General features: G+C 43.0%; 3 pseudogenes across 1 annotated transcript; all 3 read right to left on the reverse strand.

The window, feature by feature from the left end:
- Positions 1–572: 572 nt before the first annotated feature.
- LOC100998856 lies at positions 573–3108 on the reverse strand (annotated as a pseudogene). Its single transcript, XR_001898520.3, has one exon. The product of XR_001898520.3 is annotated as a high mobility group protein B1 pseudogene (transcript).
- Positions 3109–8719: 5611 nt separating this feature from the next.
- On the reverse strand, positions 8720–11601 carry LOC101002017 (annotated as a pseudogene).
- Positions 11602–23963: 12362 nt separating this feature from the next.
- On the reverse strand, positions 23964–25136 carry LOC116271800 (annotated as a pseudogene).
- Between the last annotated feature and the right edge of the window lie 475 nt (positions 25137–25611).

A 25611-nucleotide genomic window follows, 5' to 3' on the forward strand; every position in this document is an offset into this window, starting at 1 on the left:
ACCTGGTTGGTAAGTGATTTTAAGTATGTACCAGGTGTGCATCCTAGGACCCAGACAGAAGTGCAGATAAAGTCTGACTTTTCAACATCTAGCTCCTTGTGTCCCAGGCCTTACTTATCTGTAAAGCAGGCAGTGTACAACCTTGAAACATTTAGCAAACCTAGTATCTAAGTTGTATGATTTATACCACCTTTTTGCATTTTGATGGCACTTTCATTTTACCAGTAATCCTTAAGACTATTTTTATTTCTTAAAGTCATGTGAACTGAAAAGCATTTGATTTAAGGCACTTATTTTTCTTTCTTTTTTTTTTTTATTATACTTTAAGTTCTAGGGTACATGTGCATAACGTGCAGGTTTGTTACATATGTATACTTGTGCCATGTTGGGGTGCTGCACCCATCAACTCGTCAGCACCCAAACTGGTGGAGGTGCCGGGGTATTTTTCTTTAAGCCAATCAATTAGAGCTCTTTTTATAGACATTACACACAACACATATACAGCAACATGAACAGACAAAAGATTCAGTACTTGTAAGTTTTTTTTTTTTGCCAGTTTCTTTCTTTTTTTTTTTTAAACCTCTGCAATTATTAGTTTATTAGTATCATCCAGGTCTCAGATGTTCAGTATTCCTCCTGAAATTACATAAACAAATGCAAATGGAAAGAATCCAAGTCAAAATTATATAACAAAACAGCACTCCATCACAAAAGCGTGTAAAATTACAAGAATGCTATTTTAAAATACTGACACTTTAAGAAAACGATAATCTCAAAAACCACAAAATTCCCAAATTGTTCCCTAAACTGCTAAGCAGATAATGACTAGTGAATGAGTTTGTTTTGTAAAGAAAAATCATTCAAATAAATTGAATAATTCATACTGAGATGCAAAGTTTCAGTGTCTTCTTTCCTCCTATCTACTTGGATTTATAAAGGGGCAAACCATAATATAGGAAAATATACCCTATTTTGAATGTGGCATCTTCATTTTAAAAGCTGGCCCAATTAATTAAAAATTCTTGTAATGGAAAGTCTCGTTTCCTGAGCAGTCCATATTTAGATAAATGGGAAAAGACATCTATAGCCAGCATTTTCATAGTCTTCACTGAGACTAATGTCAACAAAATATTTAATATGGCAGTCTTGTATTTTAAGCTCACGCTTTTGGGGATACATTCTCAGGTCGTCTTTAATGTGGGAACTGCAAAATATAACTGCCATTACATGGTAATGGGAGTTAAAGAATAGAGTCCTCATATAAATGTTAGAACATACTTTTCTATTAGTCCTTCAAGGACAGACTTTAAAAATGTTTGATTCTAATAATCCCATGCTTTGAGTAGATTGATTACTCTTCAGTTTGTAAATGTAAGTGGGCTATGTGAAATTTCTTAACTGATCAAGATTTTGGATGTTCAGTTATGGATGAAAACTATCTCAACTTAACTTTACCCCATTATGGTATGCAGGGTGTGTAGACAAAAGCTTTTTATTAGCTAACTATATGAAAGGATAAACGCTGTAATAATTCATATGATTCAAAATGGGCAAAAGCAAAACACTAGCTTCCCCTCAAGAAGAAAAATTTTAGACCTATGAAAAGCACAACAATACTAATAAAAATAATTGTATTTACTTAGAAGCATTCAGAATGTCAACTAAACAGCTGCAACTTTTTTTTTTTTTTTTTTTTTTGCAATTACAGAGTGGTATTCAGTTAACAGAACAACAATTATTTCGCATGAGCTGCGTCAGAGACAACCGAAGATGAAAAAACTACCATCCCCATATATAACTAATTTGTGCTGTGCACCAACAAGAACCTGCTTTAAATTTCCATGCCAATGTACAACCCCCATAATGTACCAGGCAAGGTTAGTGGCTATTGAAAATACCACCAGGAGAGGGCTATCTAAAGACACATTTGGTAGTGTGTTAACTATACAAAAAAAGACACTGTACAGTTTAAAAACAAACCTTACACAGCCTTACGTTTCAATTTTTTTCTTTAAAAGGGGTGAGTTGTGTACATGGGGGTTAAATGCTTTATAGACAAGAAAGAAACTGCGCTAGAACCAACTTATTCATCATCATCATCTTCTTCATCTTCATCTTCTTCACCTTCTCCTCCTCCTCATCCTCTTCATCCTCCTAATCTTCCTCCTCTTCCTTCTTTTTCTTGCTTTTTTCAGCCTTGACAACTCTCTATTTTGCTGCATCAGGCTTTCCTTTAGCTCGATATGCAGCAATATCCTTTTCGTATTTTTCCTTCAGCTTTGCAGCCTTCTTTTCATAAGACTGCTTGTCATCTGCAGCAGTGTTATTCCACATCTCTCCCAGAGTCTTTGCAACATCACCAATGGACAGGCCAGGATGTTCTCCTTTGATTTTTGGGCAATACTCAGAGCAGAACAGGAAGAAGGCTGAAGGAGGCCTCTTAGGTGCATTGGGATCCTTGAACTTCTGTTTTGTCTCCCCTTTGGGAGGGATATAGGTTTTCATTTCTCTTTCATAACGGGCCTTGTCCACCTTTGCCATATCTTCAAATTTTCCTTTCTCTTTAGCAGATATGGTCTTCCACCTCTCTGAGCACTTAGAAAACTCTGAGAAGTTGACTGAAGCATCTGGCTGCTGCTTCTTATGCTCTTCCCGACAAGTTTGCACAAAAAATGCCTATGATGACATTTTGCCTCTCGGCTTCTTAGGATCTCCTTTGCCCATGTTTAGTTATTTTTCCTCAGCTAGGCACAGAGTCGCCCAGTGCCCATCCGACTCTCACTTGCCCCGGCACTGTCTCTATGGAGCTCAATGTACTGCAATCTTATTTGCCATTTTTTTAATTGGATTACTGGCTTCAGGGTGGAGCCCTTGGATGAACAGGGCCAGGTAGCATGCATTAAGAGTGGTAAGACAAAAAAAATGGAGAAAAGTAATTCCGTTGACTGAGAAGAAAAGAGTTTTCCCAGAAAAACAAGATCCAATAAGAGAAAAACATAAAGACTTTAAAAATATACTTATAACTTGAATATCCACTTTTAATTAAGCTGAGCATGCTTTAAGAAAATCCTTTGAAATCCTTTGTTACTCGACTTTAGCCATGCCAAGCACTTAAGATTTTTGGCTTTTGAACTTTACAAAAAATAACATCACGGGTGAAACCGACAAGACTTAATTAGGTTATGACTTAATCACGAGCATACAAGGCATTTTCAAAGGGGTGATAGGCAGCTTTTGAAACTGTCATTGCAAAATTTTGACAGAGACAGTGAAAGAGATCTGCCCCAAACAACTCCATTTCATTTTCAGCCCCCAAGCTGTCCTTGCCCATCCCTGGGGGTAGGCTGAACCAACTTTGGGAGAAGCCTGGTTTACAGTTTATAGTCTAAAACAAAGATAATAAGAGCCCCTTTTTAAGATATACTCCCCTCTTTCCTGGGGACCAGACTAAGAAACTAAACTAGTCATAGAATTAGAAACCATGGCTTAGGAGTCATGCAGTTGGAGACTACAAGATTTTGACCCTCCCTAAACTGCTCTCAAGATCAGTGCTTAAGATATTTTGTAAGCCCTGCCCTTGATGGATTAGCTGGCACCACCCAGATTGACAAACTGGCTTATCTGATTTTGTGGAACTGACTTAGCACAAGAAAACGGCCACCATTGTAAAATGGCGGAGACTGAAAGAAAGCATTGCCACGTGGTTGCAGGTCATGTTCCCAAGGACATGAAATAAGATGGAGACCTGTAACCAAGTTTGTTACTGACCGTTTTGTTGGGCTGGCTCAAACAGCAGGCTTATGGGGTCCTGGTCCTGCATCGTAACCTAAGATACCCTTTTTTTTTTTTTGACAAAACCATACAGAAAGACCTTCAAAGCACACCAGATTGTCTACAGCTTAGGACCAACTTTACTTTCCATTGATTATAAATTTACAGAGAATAGAAACAATGATTCTTTTATCCCTTTTACTGGTTTGCACAGGGAGAGAGTAGCCAAAAGCCCAACTGGTAAGACATTTTTACCTTTTGCCAGCATGTCAGGCTTCTGGGCTCCCTTTCCCCTTGTTCAACTCTAAGCCAAGCATTTTAAGGTTTGGAAAATTAACTTTTTCTAGGTTGGAAGAACATTATAAAAGAGAAAAAAGTCATTTTATACCATAAAAGAAGGAAAAACACCATAGAAAGGAGTTCCAATTAGGGTTGTTAAGAGGTATTACCTCTCTTCCTATTGGGAATGGTGTTTCCCTTATTTTTTTGCCCTCCCTATTTTCTCTTTTCCCTTTTGGCCTACTATAGGAGACACATTGCTCATCTCCAAAATTATTTTCTGCTTGCAGAGCTGCCTGTTTTAGCTGCAGTTAGGGTTTGGCTTAGGAGCAGTGTAACATTCCTCCATGAGAGGTCAAATACCAGAGTTAAATTTTAGAAAACTTCTATATACCTATCAGGGTTGTCAGAAAATCAGCCTAAGTCTCCCTTTACTTGCCTAGGATTCTGCAATAAGAAGGGAACTTGAAGGGGCCCTAAATAAGGGAATCCTCAGATGGTTCCCCTGGAACTTGCTTCTCTAATTTGGGGGAATAATTTTCCCTGGGCCTGCCTGATATGATTACTAAAAGAGCTGGGTTGATTTTACAGTGCTTGAAAAGATTTAGTAGAAATGCCATGCCCTTGTGCAAAAAAGAAAAAAAAAAAAGAGCTTTTTCTTTAAAGTTCTGAGGTTAAGGAAGTTCCAGTGTTTCAGAGTGCACTCCAGAGGGGTGTAAGCTGAAGATAATTTATTACCCATTGTGGAAAAGTAAAAAGTTCCTCTTCAAAGTTTCCCTTCTTATTCAAGAATAAATAATAAATGTTAAAAATAATCTTTCTTTCTTTCTTTCTTTCTTTCTTTCTTTCTTTTCTTTTCTTTTCTTTTCTTTTCTTTTCTTTTCTTTTCTTTTCTTTCTTTTTTTTCTTTTTTGAGATGGAGTCTCACTCTATCACCCAGGCTGGAGTGCAGTGGTTTGATCTCAGCTCACTTCCACCTCTGTCACCCAGGTTCAAGCAATTCTCCTGCCTCAGCCTCCCAAGTATATGGGATTACAGGCACCTGGCACTGCGCCCAGGTAATTTTTGTATTTTTAGTAGAGATGGGGTTTCACCATCTTGGCCAGGCTGGTCTTGAACTCCTGACCTCGTGATCCACCCGCCTGGGCCTCCCAAAGTGCTGGCATGAGCCACCACACCCAGCAAAAATAATCATTTTCTTTAAAGACTAACTTCCTCCAAGCCTCCTTGCCTTCGTGCTAATAACTCTTTGTTAAGCTTTATCCTATGTAACTGTTCGATATAAGGGAATAAGCACATTCTAAGTCCTTGTACTTTAACAAAGATACTTGTTCTGGACATGCTCAGGCATATCCCAGCTCGCAGCCTATGCCCCTTCCTTATTTGGAAATGTTATTACTTTTCTAAATCCTTTCTCAAGCAACTTCCTCTTTTCCTTTTGTTCTCCATTGCCTTTACCTATTTAGGAAAGTTTTAAGTTGTTAGCCAATCGAGTTTAGCTTAGACTGTGAGGTCCAGCTCCAATCAATGGAAATAGGATGCAGCAGTAACGACCCAATGCATAAAGGATAAATATTCCTGCCTTTCTTTGTTCATTGTGCTCTTGTGACAAGATTGGTGATGAGCAACACCCTTTCTGCAGAAAGTAAAATTGCCTTGCTGAGAAAACTTTTTGTCTGAATCCTGATTTTTCCTTGAGGCACTGAGAAACAAGCATTTTGTTTCTAACACCCATTTAGGAAAAGAAGCAAGAATAGAAGCGTCCTCTTAGTCTCCTTTCTGTATGAGCCAGAGTGGAGAAGACAGGGAGCATCCTCCAAATGTCTCCCCTCCCTGGTTTCTGGATCCTGACACCATGTTAAATATGCCCCCCATGGTTGTAGGCATGGTCCTCCAAGCCATGGAACCGGATGAGCTAAGTGATGGGGCTAACCACGCTTACCCATGCAGCCTTAGTTTATCCACCTTGTGTGATTTCCCTTTGACTTTCTAGAACCTGTGTGATTTGCCTGGCTGTCTGAAAAATGGATCTCCAGAGAGACTGTGTCACTTTTGGGCAAGGCTCCTTTAGTGGAGGCAATGTGCTAGATTGCCTGCTATTACAGCCCATGCTAAAGCACTTACCCTTAAAAAAAATGGTTCCGGTTAACTTCTGAATTTAAAATTACCTTACTAATTAAGTACTGTTTTAATCAGAGACATAGTAGGTGCCTTAAAAGAACGTAGGAACCGAATGGCCATTTTTCTGCTGATGGGACAATAGTGGGAATAAAATCTGGCTGCGGAAGACTTTTTTTTTTTTTTTTTTTGAGACAGAGTCTTGCTCTGTCGCCTGAGTGCAGTGGCGTGTTCTTGGCTCACGGCAAGCACCACCTCCCGGGTTCACACCATTCTCCTGCCTCAGCCTCCCAAGTAGCTGGGACTACAGGCGCCCTCCACCGTGCCCAGCTAAGTTTTTTGTATTTTTAGTAGAGACGGGGTTTCACCGTGTTAGCCAGGATGGTCTCGATCTCCTGACCTCGTGATCTGCCTGCCTCATCCTCCCAAAGTGCTGGGATTACAGGCGTGAGCCACCGCGCCCGGTCCCTAGGCATCTTACTCCTAACTGCTAAAGGCAGAAACTTCCCATTTCCAGAAGAAGCATAGAGTCTGATTTTTAATGGTGTAAAAAGAAGCTGCAGTGTTACTATAAAAGAAAAAGGAAAAAAATGTGTCTCATCTAGAGGATTCCTATTTCCACCAGGTGGCGTTGTTAGCTTAGAAATACTATGTGCTTGCCAGAGACGCGGTAGCGAGTAACTTCACTGCAGAGGAATGGGGAAAACTGTTCCTAGAGGCATTTTCCTGATCTTGCCTAACAGGATTTCTTTCCTAGGCTGTAAAAATACCTGCACATTTAAATCAGAGAAAGAGTAAGACGCCACGGATAGAGAAGGAAGAAGAGTTTTGCAGCAGAATAGTTGAGGGTTCTCTGCCAACACCCGGAACAGGCTATTGGAGGCTGGGTCTGGTCCACAGGCCTGTGAATCATGCCAGGATGTCCCCTGGCCAGAAATTCACAGTTACCTCAGAACTTTTCCCAGCCTTACTCAATGGCGAGGTCTCCCCGTGAAAAGAAACTAGTTCAAAACATGGCCAACATTCCCAGTACTCATGGGTAATGGCGGGGGGGTTCTCCATGTTCTCACCAGCAAGCCTCACATCTGAGTCTGTAGTAGGGCAGCCAATGCTAAGTGTATGTACTAGGCTGATGCATGCCTGTTCCTAAGGAAATACAGATGCTTACTCATGACTTTTTAGATGAGTATATCTTTTTGGCTGCAGGCAGAGTAGGCTCTACATCTGAGAATATCACACAGAAAGTAGTTTGGGTTGATCTATTTGATTTTATTTTAATATAGAGGCCAAGAGCACCTTGTGAATGATGGAACAGATTTTAAGCTTGCTCTCATACTTACCGCTCCAACAAAGGCTGTACCTCAGTTTCCCGGCCAATGGATCAAAATGATATGGCTCCGATAACTGGAGGAACACCAGGGTCCTTAATCTTGTGTCAATTTAGATAAAATGACACAGACCCACGTGGAGTGGTTTTAAAGAGCGGAGAGTATAATAGGCAAGAAAGAAGGAAGGAAGAAGAAAACAGCTCCCCCGTACAGAGACAGAAGGTAGGGGGATTGGAACAAAGAGAAAAACCCCAAGTGTGACAGAAAAGTGGCTGCTTATATGAGGAGGCTGGAGGAGGTGGTGTCTGATTTGGATAGGGCTCAGGGGATTGGTTTGACCAAGCATGTCATTCAAGTAGCAGGAGAAAAAAACTGGCCCTTCCACCCTAGCCTTTTAATATGCAAATACAGGGCACCAGGATGTTTTACACATGTGTGGATATGTGGGGGTGGCCGTGTCGCCAGGCACATGTGGAGGCCAGGGCAAGAATAAGACTGCAGGAATTGCCATGTTTGGGTGGGCCAAGTTTCTGATGGCTGGTATTTGCATATCAAAGCTTGCTGGCCCGGCCTTTAAGAGTCAGGGCTTTCCGGCTAGATAAGAAACCATCTCACGAATTTCTGGAGTTGCTCTAAAAGAAACAAAAACTTCCCAAGGACCCCTTTTCCTATCTGCCTAAAATAATTTCTTTTTTTTTTTTTTTTTTTTTGAGACGGAGTCTCGCTTTGTCACCCAGGCTGGAGTGCAGTGGCCGGATCTCAGCTCACTGCAAGCTCCGCCTCCCGGGTTCACGCCATTCTCCTGCCTCAGCCTCCTGAGTAGCTGGGACTACAGGCGCCCACCACCTCGCCCGGCTAGTATTTTGTATTTTTTAGTAGAGACGGGGTTTCACCGTGTTAGCCAGGATGGTCTCGATCTCCTGACCTCGTGATCCGCCCGTCTCGGCCTCCCAAAGTGCTGGGATTACAGGCTTGAGCCACCGCGCCCGGCCCAATAATTTCTTAATAACTCTTTTTTTTTCGAGACGGAGTCTTCTTCTGTCACCCAGGCTGGAGTGCAGTGGCACGATCTCGGCTCACTGCAACCTCTGCCTCCTGGGTTCACACGATTCTCCTCCTCAGACTCCTGAGTAGCTGGGATTACAGGCACACACCACCACGCCGGACTAATTTTTTGTGTATTTTTAGTAGAGACAGGGTTTCACTATTTTGGCCAGACTGGTCTCGAACTCCTGACCTCGTGATCTGCCCACCTCGGCCTCCGAAAGTGCTGGGATTACAGGCGTGAGCCACCATGCCTGGCTCTTAGTAACTCTTATAACAAGAGTTATAATTTCCTACACATCCATCACTGTTGTAGAAGCCTCCATAGCCACCTCTACCACATCTGCTGCTGATGTCATGACCACCTCCACCACTGCAGCTGCTGCTTGTATGACTACTACTAAAGCCAGAACTGCCGGAACCACTACGTTGTCAATAGTCTCTGGCACCAAATGCTCCACTGAATCTTTTAGATCACGCGCGAATACCACCCTTGTAGTGATGTTTATCAGCTATGTTTTCCAATCAAGCAGGCACTTCTTGTTTAAATTCTACAAGAATATCCAGCAAATCCTTTGTAATATTCATATTTCTTTCATTAAAGAATGAGATGGCAAGGCCCTGGTTTCCCACACATCCTGTACAGCCAATACAAGGCACATATTCTTCAATATCACTTGGCAAATCAAAATTGAAGCATGTTTCACATTTGAAATGTCTAGTCTTCATGCTGCCACAGCTGTAGCCACTAGAATTGGACTTTTCCCCAAGGAAAACTGGTGAAGGGCCTCTGTCTTGATCTCTCTGTGATTGGTCTCCATGAATACTAGTACAAGGATATGTTTCATGGTATAAGAAATTCTCCAGAGAATCTGCTCCCTTTTTTGTCTCCACAAACTCTAAAGTCAGTGAATCCTTCCCTGGTGCATTTAAGAGATCAAGCAGAAATGACCGTTTATCTGGCTCTTCCACCCAAACTACTTCCACCCAAACTACTTCAGAGGTAGAGCCTACTCTGCCTACAGCCAAAAATATATATTCATCCAAAAAGTCATGAGCAAGCATCGTATTTCCTTAGGAAAAGTGGCACTAAACATCATGATGTGATGAATGCCCTTTGGTGGCATAGTATCTTGTTCAAGTATACAATGTATCTGAGGTCCAGATCCCGTATCCAACATCCTATCAACTTCATCCAACACTAAGTATTTGCAGAAGTCTAATCCAATCTTTCCTCTTTCCATCAAATCCACTAGACGTCCTGGCAAGGCTACTAACAAGTGGCATCCATGTTCCAAGACCTGAATTTGTTGACCAATATCAGCATCACCATAAACTACACAAGGATGAACTCTACACTGGTATGAAAATTTTCTGGCTTCCTCATATCTGTACAGTCAATTCTCTTGTTGGGGCTAAAACCCAGGAGATTGGGTATTGTTCATGGCACCCATACCTTCCATTTTCCTTCACAGCCTTCAAAGCTTTTCCTGGACCATCTACATATATCTGACTCAGTACGGGTAAAAGAAATGCTGCAATTTTCCCAGACCCTGCTTGGGCACAAGCCATTAAGTCTCTTTTTCCCCCAATAATAGGAATGGCATGTTTTTGCAGTGGAGTAGGATGAGTATAGTGAGTAAGCTCTGTAAGGTCCTCTGAGCTGGCCGCACCGTGGTCAAGCCATTGTGACATTCCCCCACCCTTGTGATAATATGCTTTGTGATATTCCCCATCCTTGTGAAGGTAGTTTCTAACATTCCTCCCCACCCTTGTGACAATACATGCTCCCCGCCCTTGTGAATGTACTTTGTAACATTCCTCCCTGCCCTTGTGAATGTATTTGTAACATCTATCCCCTGCCTGCAAAAAATTGCTTCTGACTCCACCGCCTATCCCAAACTTATAAGAATAAATGATAATCCCACCACCCTTTGCTGACTCCTTTCTCGGACTCAGCCCACTTGCACCCAAGTGAATAAACAGCCTTGTTGCTCACACTAAGCCTACTCAGGTGGTCTCTTATACGGACACGCATAATATTTGGTGCCAAAGACCCGGGACAGGGGAACTCCTTCGAGAGACTGGTCCCCTGTCCTCACGCTCCCTCTGTGAGGAGATCCACCTATGACCTCGGGTCATCAGACCAGCCAGCCCAAGGACCATCTCACCAATTCCAAATCAGTAAGCAGTTCTTCACACTCGGGTGAGCGGTTTTTTCGCTCTCTACCTAACCTCTCTCACCTCCCTTCAATCTCTTTCCTTTCAATTTCAGTTCCTCTCCCTTCCTGGTAGAGACAAAAAGGAGATACACTTTATCCGTGCATTCAAAAATTCCAATGTTGGTCATGGACTTGGGAAGACAGTCTTCCCTTGGTGTCTGATCACCATGGGGACACCTGCCTTGATCATTCACTCACATTCCCTTGGTGGCAGGTCAATTGTGGGGATGCCTCCTTTGGCTGCTCACCCACATTACAGCCCAGGACTCAGTCAGGGACGCCTACTGGAAGTCTGTAGCTGCCACCTCCATTTCTCCATGTCTCTACCTTCCTTTTTAAACTTACCTTCTCCACTATGGGTAACTTTCTGCCATCCATTCCTCCCTCTTCCCCCTTAGCCTGTGTTCTTAAAAACCTAAAACCCGTTCGACTAACACCTGACCTAAAACCTAAACATCTTATTTTTTCTGTAATACTGCTTGGCCCCAGTACGAACTCAACAATAGTTCCAAGTGGCCAGAGAATGGCACTTTCGATTTGTCTATCCTATAAGACCTAGATAATTTTTGTCAAAAAATGGGCAAATGGTCCAAGATGCCTTACGTCCAGGCATTTTTTTACACTTCATTCCCTCCCTAGTCTCTGCTCCCAATGCAACTTGTCCCAGATTTTCCTTCTTTCTCTCCCATCCGCTCCTCTGGTCTCCACCCCAAACTCAGAGTCCTCTGAATCCTCCTTTTCCACTGACCCCTCTTACCTCTCTTCTCCTCCCCTGGCCACTCCTCGCCAGGCTGAATCAGGTCCCAATTCTTCTATAGCCTCCACTCCCCTACCCTATAACCCTTCTATTACCTTCCCTCCTCACACCCGGTCAGGCTTACAGTTTCATTCCATGACTAGCTCTCCCCCACCTGCCCAACAATTTCCTCTTAGAGAGGTGGCTGGAGCTGAAGGCATAGTCAGGGTACATGTGCCTTTTTCTCTATCAGACCTTTCCCAAATCAGACAGCATTTAGGCTCTTTCTCATCAGACCCCAATAAATATATACAGGAATTTCAATATCTAACTCAGTCCTTCAATTTAACCTGGAGTGAGATAAATGTCATCCTGACCTCTACCCTCTACCCAGATAAATGAGAAAGAGTTTATTCTCTAGCCCAGTCCTATGCAGACACCTGCCAGCTTCATGAGCCAGGTCTCCAAGAGCGCACCAGGGCAGTTCCCTGAGAGGATCCCTGTTGGCAATACCACACAGACTCCCCAGGTATAGCTAGGTGAGATTACATGGTCTCCTGCCTAGTCTAGGGGCACAAAAAGGCAGCATACAAAGCTGTTAATTATGACAAGCTAAAGGAAACTACCCAAGGTAAAAATGAAAACCCAGCCCAGTTCATGGCCCGCTTAGCAGCTACCCTTAGATGCTTTACAGCCCTAGACCCAGAGGGTCCAGAAGGCCGCCTTATCCTTAATATGCATTTTATGACCCAATGCAATCCTGACATTAGAAAAAAACTCCAAAAGTTGGATTCTGGCCCTCAAATCCCACAATAGGATTTAATCAACCTGACCTTCAAGGTGTTCAATAACAGAAAAGCAGCTGCAAAGTGGCAACGTATCTCTGAGTTATAGCTGCTTGCCTCCACTGTAAGACAACCCACAACCACTTCTCCAGCATACAAAACCTTCAGAACATCTAAGCCGCAGCTTCCCGGGGCTCCTAACACACTGAAACCCCTGTGTGGGCCCCCACTGGAAGTCAGACTGTCTGACTCACATCGCTGCCACTCTTAAAGCTCTTGGAGCTCAAACCCAGCGTTCCTTGCCTGACTCCTTCCCAGATCTCCTTGGCTTAGCGGCTGAAAATTGATGCTGCCTGATTGCCTTGGAAGCCCTTGAACCATCACGGACGCCGAGCTTTGGGTAACTCTTACAGTGGAGGGTAAGTCCATATCCTGTTTAATCGATACAGGGGCTACCCCCTCCACATTACCTTCTTTTCAAGGGCCTGTTTCCTTTGCCCCCGTAACTGTTGTGGGTATTGACGGCCAGGCTTCTAGACCCCTTAAAACTCCCCAACTCTGGTGCCAACTTGGACAACATTCTTTTATGCACTCTTTTTTAGTTATCCCCACCTGCCCAGTTCCCTTACTAGGCCAAGACATTTTAATTAAATTATCTGCTTCCCTGACTATTCCTGGACTACAACTACACCTCATTGCTGTCCTTTTACCTGATTCAAGGCCTCCTTTGAATTCTCCTCTCATGTCTCCCTACCTTAATCCACAAGTATGGGATACCTCTACTCCCTCCTTGGTGACTAATCAGGCACCCCTTACCATCCCATTAAAACCTAATCACTCTTACCCCGCTCAACACCAGTACCCCATCCCACAACAGGCTTTAAGAGGACTAAAGCCTGTTATCACTCACCTGTTACAGCATGGCTTTTTAAAGCCTACAAATTCTCCTTACAACTCCCTTATCCTACTAGTCCAGAAAGCGGACAAATCTTACAGCTTGGTTCAGGATCTTTGCCTTATTAACCAAATTGTCTTACCTATCCATCCTGTGGTGCCAAACCCATGTACTCTCCTATCCTCAATACCTCCCTTCACAACTCATTATTCCATCCTTGACCTCAAAGATACTTTCCTCACTATTTTTGCACCCCTCATCCCAACCTCTTTTTGCTTTCACATGGACTGACCCTGACACCCACCAGTCTCAGCAACTCACCTGGACTGTACTGACACAAGGCTTCAGAGACAGCCCCCATTACTTTAGTCAAACTCTTTCTCATGATCTACTTTCTTTCCGTTCATCTGTTTCTCACCTTATTCAATATATGGACAACCTTCTCCTCTGCATCCCCTCTTATGAATCTTCCCAACAGGATACCCTCCTGCTCCTTCAACATATATTCTCAAAGCGGTATCATATATCCCCCTCTAAAGCCCAAATTTCTTCCCCATCCATTACCTATCTTGGCAGAGTCCTTCATCAAAACACACATGCTCTCCCTGCTAACTGTGTATGGCTAATCTCCAAAACCCCAACCACTTCTACAAAGCAACAACTCCTTTCCTTCCTAGGCGTGGTTGGATACTTTTGCCTTTGGATACCAGGTTTTGCAATCCAACTAAACCACTATATAAACTCACAAAGGGAAACCTGACTGACCCCATAGACCCTAAGTCCTTTCCCCACTCTTTTTTTGTTCCTTAAAGACAGCCCTAGAAACAGTCCCCACATTAGCACTCCCTAACTCATCCCAATCCTTCTTCTTACATACAGCTGAAATACAAGGCTGTGCGGTCAAGAGTTTTTACACAGGAACCAGGCCCACGACCTGTAGCCTTCCTATCCAAACAACTTAACCTCACGGTTCTAGGCTGGCCCTCATGTCTACATGCGGCACCAGCTGCCGCTTCAATACTTCTAGAGGCCCTCAAAATCACAACCCATGCCCCACTTACTCTCTACAGCTCTCATAAGTTTCAACATCTATTTTCCTAATCACGCTTGGCGCATATACTTTCCGCCCCCTAACTCCTCCAACTGTACTAACTATTCATTGAAACTCCCACAAAGTCTGTGTCCTGGCACAAACTTCAACCCATCCTCTCACCTTATACCTAGCACCAAATCTGAACTTCATGACTGTATCTCTCTAATCCATATGGCATCCTCCCCATTTCCCCATATTTCCCTCTTTCCTGTTCCTAATCCAGACCACACTTGGTTTATGATGGTAGTTCTTCAAGGCCCAATCATCAGTCACCAGCAAGGGCAGGCTATGCTGTAGTGTCTTCCACATCTGTCATTGAAGCTACTGCCCTGCCCCTTTCCACTACCTCTCAACAAGCCGAACTCATTGCTTTAAACTGGGCCCTTACCCTTGCAAAGGGACTACGTGTCAATATCTACACTGATTCCAAGTATGCCTTCCACATCCTATATCACCATGCTGTTATACGGGCAGAAAGAGGTTTTCTCACTACACAAGGGTCCTCCATCATCAACGCACCTTAATAAAAATCGTCCTTAAGACTGCTCTACTGCCCAAGGAAGCTGAAGTCATTCACTGCAAAGGGCATCAGAGGTCACCAGATCCCATTGCTTGAGGCAACACTTATGCTGATAGTACAGCAAAAGAAGCAGCTAGTATTCGCATATCTGTCCCTCACGGCCAGTTTTCTTCCTTCTCATCTATCACTCCCACCTATTCTCCCATTGAAACTCTTACCTGTCAGTCCCTTCCTACTCAAGGCAAGTGGTCCTTGGATCAAGGAAAATTCCTCCTTCCTGCCTCACAGGCTCATTCTATCTTATCATCCTTTCATAACCTCTTTCATGTGGGTTACAAGCCAATGGCCCATCTCTTAGAACCTCTCATTTCTTTTCCATCATGGAAATCCATCCTCAAGGAAATTACTTCTCAGTGTTTCATCTGCTACTCTACCACCCCTCAGGGATATCTCAGGCCCCCTCTCTTTCCTACACATCAAGCTAGAGGATTTGCCGCCACCCAAGACTGGCAGATTGACTTTACCCATATGCCCTGAGTCAAAAAACTAAGATATCTTTTGATCTGGGTAGATACATTCACTGGATGGGTAGAGGCCTTTCCCACAGGGTCTGAGAAGGCCACCACAGTCATTTCTTCCCTTCTGTCAGACATAATTCCTCTGTTTGGCCTTCTGACCTCTATACAGTCTGATAACGGACCGGCTGGCCTTCATTAGTCAGGTCACTCAAGCAGTCTCCCAGGCCCTTGGCATCCAGTGGAAACTTCATACCCCCTACCATCCTTAATCTTTGGGAAAGGTAGAAAGAACTAATGGTCTTTTAAAAACACACCTCACCAAGCTCAGCCTCCAACTTAAAAAAGACTGGACAGCACTTTTACCATTTGCCCTCCTTAGAATTAGAGCCTATCCTTGAGAAGCTACAGGGTATAGTCCATTTGAAAATTTACATGGACGTACCTTCTTGCTGGGCCCCAACCTCATGCCAGACACCAGCTCTCAAGGAGGACTATCTTCTGGTCCTCCAGCAGGCTAGACAGGAAATTCACCAGGCTGCTAATCTTTTCTTCCCTACTCCAGATTCCCAGCCATATGAAGACACCCTAGCTGGACAATCAGTTCTTGTTAAGAATCTGACCCCTCAAACTCTACAACCTCAATGGGCTGAACCCTATTTAGTCATCTATAGTACCCCAACTGCTGTCCGCCTGCAGGACCTTCCCTATTGGATTCACCGTTCCAGAATAAAGCTGTGTCCGCCAGCCAGCTTGATCTCTCCTCTTCCTCCTGGAAATCGCAGGTACTCTCCCCTACTTCCCTTAAACTCACTCGCATTTCTGAAGAACAGTAATAACCCTTATGAGCCTAATACATTCCTTCATTCTATTAGGTCTATTCATCCTTACCTTACTTTTTATAACAGGGCTTTATGCAGTCACCCCCACTACTTGGACTGTGCCCCAAAAACTTGTCATCCCTACTATCTTCAGTCTAGTCATACTTCCTATTCACCATTCTCAACTACTCATAAATGCCCTGCCCTTGTTTACACTGCCGGTTTACACTTTTCCTCCAAACCATCATAACTGATATCTCCTGGTTTTACCTCAAACCGCCACCCTTAACTCGCTCTGGGAGTGGATAGAAGATCTTCAGTGGAAAGGTACACAATTCTTCTATCCTGATGAAGTCCTTTTTTTTTTTTTTTACTTTTCTATTCACTAATCCTTGACCCCATTCTCCAGTCACTCTTACCTCTTCCTAGGTACCCCCAGCATACTATCAATCTCACCCACTCTCTCTTCACTGCCTCCAATCCTTCTCTAGCAAAGAATTGTTGGCTATGTGTTTCCCTTTCTTCCTGCTCTTACACAGCCATCCCGGCTCTACAGGCCGACTGGGCTACCTCTCCTGTCTCCCTGCACCTCCGAACCTCCTTTAATAGCCCTCATCTTTACCCGCCTGAGGAACTTCTTTACTTTCTAGACAGATTTGGTGAGAACTCCCTAGACATTTCGCACCAACAAGTTGCCACACTTCTCCGCATCTACTTGCAGCACCTTTCTCCTTATGTCAATTCCACCCCCCTCCCCCCGCCAATATTTGGACCCCTAATCACACAGACAACTATCCCTGTTGCTGCTCCTTTATGCATCTCCTGACAACAGCCTACTGGAATCCCTTTAGGCAACCTTCCACCTTCCAAATGTTCCTTTAGTCCTTATCTCCAGAACCCAGCCACACACATTACCAAACAGATGGGAGCATTCCAACTTCGCATTCCTGATAAGCCCTCTATCATTACTGACAAACTAAAAAAACATTGGCAGTCACTATTGTTTAGGAAGACACCTACCCTGCATCTCACTCCATCCTTGGCTACCCTTTCCCTGCTCATCTGACTCTCCTCCTGACCCCTCCTCTTGCTTGCTTTTACCCAGCCCCATCAATAGCAGTGAAAGGTTACTCGTAGACACTATGCGCTTTCTCATATACCATGAAAACCAAACCTCTCACTCTACACAATTGCACCATCAATCCCCATTACAACCTCTAACAGCTGCTGTCCTTGCTGGATCTCTAGGATTTGGAGTGCAGGACTCCTCTCAGTACACCATCTCACCTTTTCACTTTACATTTCCAGTTCTGCCTAACACAAGGTTGTTGGGAGCAAGCCCCGCAAAAACTGGCCATAAACAAAATCTCTGCAGCAATGTAACATGCCCATAATGGCCATAACGCCCAAGCTGGAAGATTGTGGGTTTATCGGAATGAGGGCAAGGAACACCTGACCCGCCCAGGGCGGAAAACCGCTTAAAGGCATTCTTAAGCCACAAACAAAAACCTGAGCGATCTGTGTCTTAAGGGCATGTTCCTGCTGCCATTAATTCAGCCCATCCCTTTGTTTCCCTTAAGGGATGCTTTTAGTTAATTTAATATCTATAGAAACAATGCTAATGACTGGTTTGCTGTTAATAAATATGTGGGTAAATCTCTGTTCAGGGCTCTCAGCTCTGAAGGCTGTGAGACCCCTGATTCCCCACTTCACATCTCTATATTTCTGTGTGTGTGTCTTTAATTCCTCTAGCACCGCTGGGTGAGGGTCTCCCCCACCGAGCTGGTCTTAGCAAGAGGCGTCCATTCATGGGGGCTGGAATCCAGGTCGAAGGGGTGCCGGAGCGATGGTTGGAATGGAAAACAAGCTGGAGGACACCCCAGTACTCTTAAAGCAATCCCCTGGTGAGTAAGAAGAGGAGCTCAGAAGCTTCAGGGTAACAATGGAGCAAGTTTGGGTCTGGTTCATTTCACCTTGGAACTTTTTCACACTGATAAGGAGAAGGAACAAGAGTATAGCGAAGTAACAGAAGAGGTTACAGAGCATGTTTATTTGCCAGCTGAAGCTAAAGCGGCAAAGGAAGGAGAGGTTCATCCCTACCCTTCTGCACCCCCTCATTATTATTTTGAAGAAAATGACCCCCCAGATCTTTCTTTTCCAGAGTACACTGGGCGAAAAGTAATTACCCCAGTTACTGTTCGAGCAGCGCCTCGAGCGACTGCTCTTAGTTTGATTCAGGCAGGAATTCAGCAAGCTAGACAAGAGGGTGATTTAGAGACTTGGCAGTTCCCTGTTAGAATACACACCCCAGATCAAGAGGGGAATATTATAGCTACATTTGAGCCTTTTCCTTTTAAATTACTCAAAGAATTAAAACAAGCAATAAGTCAGTATGGACCAGGTTCTCCTTTTGTAGTGGGACTGTTTAAGAATGTTACTGTTTCTAGTCGAATGATACCGACACCTACTGACTGGGACGCTCTGCTGGTAGTGCCGCAGTAGATTTATGCTGCACGAAAGCTGTGAGTCTTCTGCCTGGGGAACCCTCGCAAAAGGTCCCAACAGGAGTCTGTGGACCCTTGCCAGCAGGGACACTAGGATTACTTTTAGGAAGGTCTAGTGTAAGTTTAAAAGGCATACAAATACATACAGGAGTCATTGATTCAGATTACAATGGGGGAAATTCAAATTGTTGTATCTACTTCTGTTCCTGGAAAGCAGAGCCAGGAGAGCGCATAGCACAGCTCCTGATTGTGCCATATTTGGGAATGGGGAAAAGTGAAACTAAACTAAAGAAATGGGAGGATTTGGAAGCACAAATAAACAAGGCAAAGCAGATTATTGGGTAAATCAAATTACTGATAAACGTCCTACCTGTGAAATAACTATTCAAGGAAAGAAATTTAAAGGTTTGGTAGATATGGGAGCGGAAATTTCAATCATTTCTCTACAGCACTGGCTGTCCACGTGGCCAATTCAACCCACTCAATTTAACATAGTTGGAGTTGGTAAAGCTGCTGAAGTATATCAAAGTAGTTATATTTTGCATTGTGAGGGGCCTGATGGACAACCTGGGACCATTCAACCAATTATAACTTCTGTACCTATACATTTATGGGCAAGAGATTTATTACAACAATGGGGAGCACAAGTTCTAATTCCAGAACAATTATATAGCCCTCAAAGTCAACATACAATGCATGAAATGGGTTATGTCCCTGGTATGAGACCAGAAAAAAATTTGCAAGGTTTAAAAAAACCGCTTCAAGTGGAAAAACAGAGTTCCCACCAAAGATTAGGAAAAAAATTTTGATGGCGGCCATTGTTAAGCCTCCAGAACCTATACCTTTAAAATGGTTAACAGATAAGCCAATTTGGATAGAACAATGGCCACTAAGTAAAGAAAAACTGGAGGCTTTAGAGAAATTAGTTGCTGAACGATTAGAAAATGGGCACATAGCTCCAACATATTCTCCTTGGAATTCTCCAGTTTTTGTAATTAAGAAAAAAATCAGGTAAATGGAGAATGTTAACTGACTTAAGAGCCATCAATTCAGTTATACGACCTGTGGGAGCATTACAGGCAGGATTGCCTTCGCCTGCTATAATTCCAAAAAATTGGCCTTCAATAGTCATAGATTTAAAAGACTGTTTCTTTACTATCCCCTTAGCTGAGCAAGACTGTGAATGGTTTGCATTTACAATTCCTGCAGTAAACAACCTGCAGCCTGCTAACCATTATCATTGGAAAGTGTTGCCACAGTGCATGTTAAACAGTCCAACTATTTGCCAGAGGTATGTGGGATAAGCCATTGAACCTACTCGTCAAAACTTTTCACAGTGTTACATTATTCACTATATGGATGATATACTTTGTGCTGTCCCCACTCAAGAAATACCACTCCAATGTTATGATCACTTGCAAAATTCAATTTCTCATGCTGGTTTAATTACAGCTCCTGACAAAATTCAGACTACTACTCCTTACTCCTACTTGGGGACCTTAGTAAATGACACTACCATTGTCCCACAGAAAGTAACCATACATAGGGATAAATTAAAAACGTTAAATGATTTTCAAAAATTACTAGGGGATATTAATTGGATATGACCTGCTCTCTACCTATGCCATGAATAATCTGTTTTCTATCCTTAGAGGAAATCCTAATCTCACTAGCCCTTGGCAATTAACAAAGGAGGTGGAGGCAGAGTTACAACTGATTGAAAAAAAGTCCATAAAGCTCAGATAAATAGAATAGATTCAGAGAAGACTCTAGATTTGCTAATCTTTTCAACTCAGCATTCACCTACTGGTGTTATTGTCCAAGAACAGGACTTAGTAGAGTGACTTTTTCTTCCACATACTAATTCACGGACTCTAACTCCTTATTTAGATCAAATTGCTACTATGATAGGGATTGGGAGAACTGGATTGTTAAATTACATGGATATGATCCTGGAAAAATTATTGTCCCTCTCACAAAGGCACAAATACAGCAAGCTTTTATAAATAGTCTTGCCTGAACCCATTTAGCTGACTTTGTAGGTATTCTCGATAATCATTTCCTAAAATGAAGCTGGTTCAGGTTTTGAAATTTTTTTTTTTTTTTTTTTTTGAGGCGAGGTCGGCTCCTTAAGCCCAGGCTGGAGTGCAGTGGCCGGATCTCCAGCTCACTGCAAGCTCGCCTCCCGGTCCACGCCATTCTCCTGCCTCAGCCTCCCGAGTAGCTGGGACTACAGGCGCCCGCCGCCTCGCCCGGCTAGTTTTTTGTATTTCTTAGTAGAGACGGGGTTTCGCCGTGTTAGCCAGGATGGTCTCGATCTCCTGACCTCGTGATCCGCCCGTCTCGGCCTCCCAAAGTGCTGGGATTACAGGCTTGAGCCACCGCGCCCGGCCTAGGTTTTGAAATTAACTAATTGGATTCTCCCTAAAATAACTAAATTTAAACCAATTGAAGGTGCTGAGAATGTTTTTACAGATGGGTCTAGTAATGGTAAAGCTTCTTATTCTGGTTCAAAAAGTAAAGTTTTCCAGACTTCCTATACTTCAACTCAAAAAGTGGTGCTTGTAGCTGTAATTGAGGTATTGACTGCTTCTGATATGCCTATTAATGTGATTTCTGATTCTTCATACGTGATTCATTCCACACAGTTAATTGAAAATGCTCAGTTACAATTTCATATAGATGAACAACTGCTGACAAAAACAAAAAAGGAGGAGAAATAGGGATTACAGGACAGCCCATATACAATTTAATCTAGCATTATTTGGTGAAAAGATCCAATGACAAAAAGTTGGGAAATAGGTAAAATAATAACTTGCGGTAGAGGTTATGCTTGTATTTCTCCAGGCCAAAACCAACAGCCGATTTGGGTACTATCAAGACACCTGAAACCTTATTATGAGCCAGATGCCGAGGAAGAGACTGGGAGGATCCCGAGGACCCCCCAGTTGCAGACATGTTGAGACTGACGCTGAGGAGGACCCCTACTGTCATGGCCCACACCCGTCGAACACAGCCACCCACCTGGGGGCAGATCAAGAAGCTGTCACAGATGGCAAAAGAAAACCTGAGGAAAGTGGGACAACCAGTCACAATGAATAATTTAATGGTAGCTATGATAGCAGTTATCACCACTGCCGTGAGTATTCCTTCAATAAGGGCTGGTAATAATGCCTGGATGCAATCACTATGACACAGTTACACATGCTTTCTGATCTCAGTATTTACCATAATAAATCTGATCCTATAATTGAGGCATACCACCCTCAAAAACCTATTTGTAAACAGGATTGGACCCAGTTAGAAAAAATGAATGTACTTGTTTAGGAAGATTGCTCTGCAGAACAGGCAGAGGTGCTGCACAACGATTCCTATGGAATCATTATTGATCGGTTCCCTAAGGGGATGTTTAGCTTAAATTGCACCTCTCAGTCTGCGTGCCATGGCCATACTATGTTCAGATGATCTGAACAAATCAGATGGTAAAAATGATAAGTACAGCAAAAGTTCCTATTATCTGGAACCATGGCGGTATAGTGGCACCTCAACCTCAAATGATATGGCCCGCTGTAGGAGCTAAACATAAGGATTTGTGGAAACTATTTAATGCTCTTAATAAGATCAAAATTTGGGAAAGAATAAAAAAAAATCTAGAAGGACACTCTACAAACTTGTTTTTGGATATAGCAAAATTAAAAGAACAAATATTTAAAGCATCCCAGGCACACCTGACCTTAATGCCAGAAACTGGAGTGTTTAAAGGAGCTGCAGACAAATTAGCAGCTAGTAACCCATTTAAATGGATAAAAACACTTGGAAGCTCTGTGATTTCAATGATGATTGTGCTTTTAATCTATGTTGTTTGTCTTTGTATAGTCTGCAGATGTGGATCCCGACTCCTGCAAGAAGTAGCTCACCGTGACAAAGCTGCCCTTTTATCTTTTTGCAAATCAAAGAAGGGAGACATGTTAGGAGCAAGCCCCCCCAAAACTGGCCATAAACAAAACCTCTGCAGCAATGTAACATGTCCATAATGGCCATAACGCCCAAGCTGGAAGGTTGTGGGTTTATGGGAATGAGAGCAAGGAACACCTGGCCCGCCCAGGGCGGAAAACCACTTAAAGACATTCTTAAGCCACAAACAAAAGCCTGAGCGATCTGTGTCTTAAGGGCATGTTCCCCCTGCAATTAATTCGGCCCATCACTTCATTTCCCATAAGGGATACTTTTAGTTAATTTAATATCTATAGAAACAATGCTAATGACTGGTTTGCTGTTAATAAATATGTGGGTAAATCTCTGTTCAGGGCTCTCAGCTCTGAAGGCTGTGAGACCCCTGATTCCCCACTTCACACCTCTATATTTCTGTGTGTGTCTTTAATTCCTCTAGTGCCACTTGGGTAGGGTCTCCCCGACCGAGCTGGTCTCTTCTTTTTATGTGGCTCTTCCACGTACATGTGCCTACCTGCCAGCTAGATGGGCACATGTTCCCTAGTCTTCCTTACCCCCAAAATCCAGTTTGTAGATGGGAACGAACAACTGCCTGTCCTCCTCATGACATCAACATGACAAAAAACAGTCTTCCCACTAATCCCTTTACTTATGGGTCTAGGACTTTCTGCCTCCACTATTGCACTTTGAACTGGAATAGCAGGCATCTCAACCTCTGTCATAACATTCCACAGCCTCTTTAATGACTTCTCTGCTAGCATTACAGATATATCACAAACTTTATCTGTCCTCTAAGCCCAGGTTGACTCTTTAGCTGCAGTTGTCCTCCAGAACTGCCAAGGCCTCAATTTACTCACTGCTGGAAAAGGAGGACTTGGTATATTTCTTAATGAAGAGTGTTGTTTTCACTTAAATCAATCTGGCCTGGTATATGGTAACATCAAAAAACTCAAAGAGCTCAAAAACTCACTAATCAGGCAACTAATTATGCTGGACCCACCTGGTCACTCTCTAACTGGGTATCCTGGCTTCTTCCAATCATTAGTCCTGTAATACCTATCTTCCTCCTTCTCTTATTGGGCCTTATGTCTTCCGATTAATCCCTCAATTCCTACAAAACTGCATCCAGGCTATCACTAATCACTCTGTGTGACAAATGCTGCTTTTAACAACCCCACAATATCACCCCTTCCCCCAAAATCTTACTTCAGTCTAATCTCTCCCACTTTGGGTTCCCACACTGCCCCAATCCCACTTGAAGCAGCTCTGAGAAATGTTGCCCATCACCCGTCCATACTGCCCCCAAACTTTTCACCCAAAGTTTTCATTACTTTCTTATTTTATTTCTTCATTATTAACATAAAAAGACAGGAATATAAGGTCCTCTGAGCTGGCCGCACCATGGTCAAGCCATTGTGACATTCCCCCGCCCTTGTGATAATGTACTTTGTGATATTCCCCGTCCTTGTGAATGTACTTTGTAACATTTCTCCCCTGCCCTTGTGACAATACACCAGCCCCACCCTTGTGAATGTACTTTGTAACATTCCCCCCGCCCTTGTGAATGTACTTTGTAACATCTATCTGCTGCCCGCAAAAAATTGCTCCTGACTCAACCGCCTATCCCAAACCTGTAAGAACCAATGATAATCCCACCACCCTTTGCTGATTCCTTTCTCAGATTTAGCCCATTTGCACCCAAGTGAATAAACAGCCTTGTTGCTCACACTAAGCCTGCTCAAGTGGTCTCTTATACAGACGCAGGTAACAAGCTCAATGTTCCCCATGATAATTTCTCCCATGTCAACATTGCTGAAATTTTCAATATGTGGAAGACAGTTACTGCTGGTTGCCTCTATTGGTATGTCATCACATTTCTCAAAGTTAATCCCAGTGTTTCCTCCAGAAAAGAGTACCTACTCCAAGCATTCACTTGGTGGAAGCGGTTTTGACCAATAATCTTTATCTGACTTGTCACACCAATGACTGTGTCCACTCCGTTCAAATTTGCCAAAGCCAGTTCTGTCACCATGACTGCCAATACCATCATAGTCACTCCATCCAGGATCATCAAATCTTCCCCTTGATCCACTTCCATAATCACTGAAATAACCAGGCTTTCCTCTTGAATCTCGAGACCCAAAACTGCTATATGCATCCTTATCTTTGCTACAACTCCAACCTGAACTGTCTTTATCATAGAATCCTTTAGATGCTTCCTTGTTCCTTAAGTGAGGAGGTATATAGCACTCTTGGCTTGCTGTACTTCCTCCTCCACTCTGTTTATCAGAGGCGTTCAGGTCCAGATGAGCAAACTGCTCCTCCAGGTCGAGGGCATTTTCTATCACCATATGACTCATCCCTGAAAAGAAGTGGAAAATCAAGGTCGTCCACTGTAAGTATGAGACAAAATATCCTAGTTTGTTCATTTTTAAAAATTATTTATTTATTTTCCCCCACCCCCACACCACTGGGTTAGCTCAAAGGGCCAGTCTTCAAGCTTTGAAATTCTTTCTTCTGCTTGGTCTAGTCTAGTCTATTGATAAATTTTTCAATTGTATTTTGGTATTCTTTAAGTAAGGTTTTCAATTGCAGAAGCTCTGATTGATTTCTTTTGAAGGTGCTTATCTCTTCCTTCTTTTCCTGGATCTTGTTAGTAGTTTCTTTTTGTTGATTTTCAATCTCATCTTGAACATCTTTGAGTTTTCTTGGAATCCATGGGTTGAATTCTTTAGCCGACATTTCTGAGTTTCCATTTTAGTTGGGGGCCATTATTGGAGAACTAGTGTGATCTTCTGGTGGTGTCACAGCATTCACATTTTTCATGGTGCCAGAATTCTTGTGTGGGTTCTTTCTCCTTTGGAGATAACTGGCATTTCTAATTTTTGTAATTATTTTCCTATAGGTAAAATTCCCCCCCTTTCAATCTGTATATTATTGGGGTTTTTTTCTTCTTTCCCTTTCTCCTCCTTGACAGAGGGTGTGACTATAAAGTATGTTGGAGAGGGTCTTTTGGCTTTACGTCCATA

This window comes from Papio anubis, chromosome X, assembly GCF_008728515.1.
Source record: "Papio anubis isolate 15944 chromosome X, Panubis1.0, whole genome shotgun sequence".
In the NCBI taxonomy this organism is placed as follows: Eukaryota; Metazoa; Chordata; class Mammalia; order Primates; family Cercopithecidae; genus Papio; species Papio anubis.